This window comes from Camellia sinensis, chromosome 9 (assembly GCF_055761805.1).
Source record: "Camellia sinensis isolate YWXY chromosome 9, ASM5576180v1, whole genome shotgun sequence".
NCBI lineage: Eukaryota > Viridiplantae > Streptophyta > Magnoliopsida > Ericales > Theaceae > Camellia > Camellia sinensis.
In genome coordinates this window covers 71,528,608-71,534,622 of record NC_138969.1, presented here as the reverse complement: position 1 = coordinate 71,534,622, position 6,015 = coordinate 71,528,608, and positions in this window count along the sequence as shown.

Here is a 6,015-nt window from a genome sequence, read left to right as displayed (position 1 = left end):
TTAAGATATGATTAGAAAATGGATTCGAGTAGAGATTTGAAAAATGTGTGTGAAATATAATTATATTTTATTCACATTTTATCTATTTTTTTCTTTTTATTTTTTAAATTTTTATTCAAGTTTGTACTTCAAACACGGTTTAAAGTGGAGTGTGAATGTCATTGGTGAATTATGCTTATGAATAATTAAACAAAAAATAGTTTTTTATTGACACTTTTGCAACATGAAGTCCAAATGTCTACTATTTTTTTTTTTTTAAGGATCAATGTCTACTTGATGAATATGAAATTTAAATTTTAAAATTCCATGGTGTGCACTAGTTTTAAACAGCGAAATTTTGTCGTACTCAATAGTAAAAATTTTCTATTTTGAACAGTAAAATTTCAAATTGATAGCTAGAAATTGAAAATTTGAGAGCTCATTTAAAAAATTAAGTACAATTTCAATTTATTTGTTGAAAATTTCTCCAAAGAGAGAAGTTGCAAATTTTAGACCATTATTTGCTTGTAAATTTTTGTATCTACAAGACAATTATATTTTCTGTTACTCCTTAAAACCCATTGCAATTGGTGCTCTCCAAGATTGTTGATTTCTATCTGAGCTTGACATTGAGGTTTTGCCAAGTCCTTTATAAATTGACTACACTACTGCTACAATTCTTTTTTACATTGGAAGCAAATAACTTGCTAATATTGCTTAGTGTCATTTTAATCTATACACAAACTTGTTTGGATGGCCTTTATTCCATAGCTTCGGCTTGGAGTGTGGTTGTATAGTGTTTCTTTAGCTTTGTTCATCAAATGGTGAGTCTTAACAAAAAAAAAAAGACATGAAATCTTAAATGAGTAAAAGGAAATTTTCTTCAAGAAAGTAACGATTATGGCCGATTTAAGATAAATTGAACCCTAAAGTAGCAAGTTAAAATGAATTTTTTTACAATTTTTTAATGTCATTGTAAAAATCCATCTAAAAGTTATTTTTTTAGGTTTTTAATATACGAAATTACTAAATAAATTTTCATATTCAAACCACTTTACTTAAAATCATGACACATAATTTACTAGTAATTTAAAAATTCACTTCTTTCTTAGTCTCTCTATTAATCGCACCACCACCCACCGCCTCACGATACCACCACCTCTTCCATCCACCCATAATTCAAGTTATTTCTCAATCACTCTATTAATCAAACCTAAAACCACCACCTCCTCCCTCCACTCATAATTCAAGTTCTTTCTCAGTCCCTTTATTAATCGAACCACCACCCACCTACTAAAATCACCACCTCTTCCACCCATAGTTCAATCCACTGCATGAAGCCACCACCTACTCCACCTCTCAGTCTACCAGTATATGGTTGCAGCCTTGCAGGTGCAGGGCCACATTTATTTGTCTTAAATTTTGATAATTTCGGATAACTAAAGCTGCGCAAAAAATTTAATAACAAAAAGTACTTTTTGTTATATGTAGTTCAATAGTTTTTAAAGTCATGAAACAAAATATAAAATATCATGTGCCTGTTTAGAATAATTGATAAAGTCTATTTTGACAATTAGGAAAAAAATTAACTTATTAGTTTATTTGGATCATATTGTCTCATTATTTTTTTACATATTTTAAAAACAAAATAATTAAAAAATCAAAAATTTGACTGTTTTTTCTACTTCCCAACAGTGGTGGAGGAAAGTGAGGACCAGGGGGTCACGTACCCCTCTTGAATTTTGGGTTTTTTTTTTTTTGGAAATATAAAGAAGAAATTTTAAATAAAAAAAGTTACAAAAATATTATTAGAGTGAAATGTCAATGACATTTTAAAAATTATGAGAATAAGGTTATTTTGATTGAAAATAAAAAGACTATTATAAACCGTATTATCTATGAAAAAATTATGAACTTTTTTGAATGTAACGGTGATATCATTATTATTGACATGCAAGTATAAGTAATCTCACTATAAAGATATGAAATTTATTAGATTGTTAGTTACATTTGACACGTAAGATTCACTCTCTATGTGTTTATTTATTATTAGTTGGTGATATCACATACTAATGATGACGTATTACCATTATATTGAATTTTTAATCAAAATTTGTATAAAAAAATAATTTATCATTATATAATTTATTTTAAAACTTATATCTATATTTTTTTTATATTGTCCATGATACACTAGTTATAAATAACATTATTTTTTTGATATTTCTCGAAATCAATTGTAAAAACTTGAGTAAAATATTTTTGTAAAATTTTTTGATATTGTAATTAATATCCCCTCTAATTTAATTTTCTGGCTCCGCCACTACTTCCCAAAGTTGGCTTATTTGCTTAAACGAGAGGATTATAACTTATGTATGTAAATGAGTTAATTGGTACTTGAATATTTATGATAAATAACAAATTATACATGTATATTTAAATAGTCTAGTTAGATTCTAATCTAAAACTTTTTGTTTTGTTTTATTTTGTTTGTGTTTTTGTTTTTGTTATTTTTTGTTTTTTGTTTTTGTTTGTTTGTTTGCATTTTTTTTGGTTTTAATTTAGGCCAATTTGCCCACCTCGACTAAATCCTAGAGATTTGAAGTTTATGACTAAACGAATTTCTAGTGACTTCTTAATGTTACTTGAATTTGAGACCTTAAATCTTATTTTCAAGTTTTTATCGCTCAACCAACCTCTTAGAATTTCTAAATTGGAACTGTAATTGCAAAAATCATAAACAAAATCGTGAAGTATTTTAAGAAATTATAATCAAACTATATATTAAGAAAATATCCACCCAAAAATATATTGAGAAAATCAAATCAAATGGTATAATCCGATTTGAATGAGACTAGTTAACTATATTTTAAATTTTTTTTTTCTCAATCATAATTTCAATAACATAGTTTGTTAAAAAATATTTAGGGTGCTCAAATGAAAAGTCCAACCTTAATTTTTTTTTTTTACCCAAAAGTCCATGAGCTAATTTAGGATGTTCATAAGGACAAGCCTCTATGTAATGACTAAACTACCTCATATATTTAAAATCACTGCTCTTCATTTTTTTACTGTTGGTGAAAATACCAAAAAAATTATATTTTATTGATAAATGATACAAAGAAAATGAGATATAAATAGATCAGGTTGAGGCACGGATATCTCGTTTTATTTAAGGAGATTAAGCTCACTGCGGTGCAGCAGTGGGAAGAATTTAAATACTGATGCAGCAGTCACAAAACTATGACTTGTCCCCTCCAGGATACAACAGCCCGACCACTTGTCGTATGGTTCAGGCCAATTCTGCACAAGATGGTGAACCCAAAACTCCACTAAGAAAAACACCCTTCTTTGCTAGTAATCTCTCTTGTATATAAAATAGTTGATGTATATAGATAGAAAAGAGTAGACTATTTATAGGCCATTAGGACTTTACAGTAACACCAAAAATAAAGACCATTAAATAGGAGAAAATGGTTACACCAAAATAATGACCATTAACCAAGAGGAAATAGAGAGACTCCAAAATTAACTCACCACCAAGGTCATGAATTCTAATTAATCTCTATTCATGACCAAGAGGTTACCAAAGTAATGAAACTCCATTTATGTCCATTTATGACCAAGATATATAAATAAATAAAAGATATTAAAATGGTCCAACATTTTCCATCAAACTTGTTTTCCACTCTCTCTAGAGATGGCAATGGGGATCCTATCCTATGGACACCCATGAAGACCCAATCCAAATATCTAGATTTTTTTCCTTTTTTTTACTCATCACGTTAATTAAGTAGTGTTTTTTAAATATTCATAGGATATGGGTCAGGATGGGTACCCGTTCATTTCCTTCATATGTTGTGTTTAGAACTAGGGTTCTCTTCTCATTCCCACAATGAGCCATGTGACAGCCCTCACCACTGATTAGTGCTAATCTATGATTAAGCATGTTAACTGACTGATTGACTGAAATTCTGAACTGATTGATTGAGTGTATTAGTTTAAATGCATTTCTATCTGTTGACCGTTAAATGATCTGTTCATGTGTTTATGTTTTAAACTGCAAATTGAAGGCCTTATCGGCGGTTGAATCTGAAATTGATTAGTGTTTTATGCTAATTAGAAGTTATGTGATTTTATGGTATATTTAATTGAAATGTGATTTGGTATGTTTAAATTGGATAAAATAATGCTAATTTACAATAGTTGGACTTATTTACCAAAATGCCATGCTTAGTGGGCCACTTTCTCCAACACCTTGAGGCTTGAATACACTTAGACATACCTTTTGCTCAGCCATTTTGAGAGACAAACCGACTAGAGAGAGAGAGTAGGAGAAAGCCTGATTCCATCTCAAATTGGCTTGGAAAACTTGGAAGAATTGAAGAGAGAATTGGCAAATTGAACTTCTAGACTTGGAATTAAAGACATAAGGTAGAGGAACCATTTTCTTGAGTTTGCATTTGAGTTATATCTTGCATGATTCATGGAAGTTTAGTGATCTAAGTCTAGAATTGGTTCTAACATGTTGAATTGAAGCTTAATCCATGCATGCATGCCCTTACATGGAAGTTTTGAGGTTATGTTCATGGAAATTGTTACATGTATGTTCATATTATAGTTTTAGTACATGAATTCATCATGTTTTTGGAAGTTTAGACTCAATTGAGCTTGCATTGAAGCTTTAAGTTTGGTTGAGCACTTGCATGTCACATTTAAATTATGTTTTTGAACTTTGGATGAAAATTGTGCTCAATTGAACTACCTTTGGGCTTTGATTTCTCAAATTGATCTTTGAAACATATCATATTATGAGTTCACAAGTGTTTCCAGAAAATTAGCCCAAAAAGAACGAATTTGATACATTTAAAGTTGAGTTTTGAGCTTGAGGTTCAATCTGAAATTTCCAGAATTTGGACTCACGCTCGAGCGGGGAACTCCATGCTCGAGCAAACAACCTGTGCTCGTGCAGTCCGCTCGAGCGGGGAAAGTAATGCTCGAGCGGGAAATGCGTGTATCCAGTACTTTGCCCATGTTTACAGTCCACTCGAGCAAGGGAATGCACACTTGAGCGAGGACTTGTGTCCCACGCTCGAGCGGGGATCGAGCGTCCGTCAAGCGTGAGTATCTAGTACTTTTGCATGATTTTACAGTCCGCTTGAGTGGGGAAAACCACGCTCGAGCGGAGCTCCTTTGTTCTGCATGTCCGCTTAAACGTAGAAAGCCATGCTCGAGCGTGAACCCCTGTTTTCTAAAAATTTTGAAAAGTGTTTAAAAGTGCATCTTTGCATCCCCATTCCATCCTAGGTATTCTTAGGCCTAGTTCAAGGCATCTTAATGAGGATATTGATGTAGAACCACACTGGGTCTAAGTAGGGACTACGTCTTCGATTCCCAAGTATGTGACTTAGTGTGTGTTCATCCTATAACTGTGTAGGGTTGGCATCCGAGGACGCGCTCTAGCTCCTTATAGCCCAATGCTCTGTGAGTAACAATGTTGTAAAGATATGGTCAATCATGAATATTTTCTGAATGAACAACTGTACTGCTTTCTGAAATGATATTTCTTACTGAATGAATGTTTGTTCTATTTGTGAACTGTATTCGTGGCATTCATAGCAATTTACTATTACTGTACTGTACTGTTACTGTCACAGAGATCTCTGTCGGTTCCCATGTTTGGAACCACTACTGTTTACTGATATGATGGCCATCAACTAACTGTTTGGTCTGTTAAGACCTACTGTACTGTTTTGCTATTGGATGTACCACATATGACTATTATAGTTTCTGAATGACTGTTATGGCATGAATTATGAGCCACAAACTGAACAACTGATATACTGATAAATGACTGTTTTCAATACTGAAAGGACATTTATTCTTAACCTCTTTACGCATATGTTATTCATTGGGCTTTAGCTCACTGTTTATATATATATATATATATATATATATGTAGGTGTCCAGGCATCGGATCGGAGCTAGGGGCGTGGGGTTTAAACTCCCTTTTTGTCAAGCCATCCAACGTGCCTC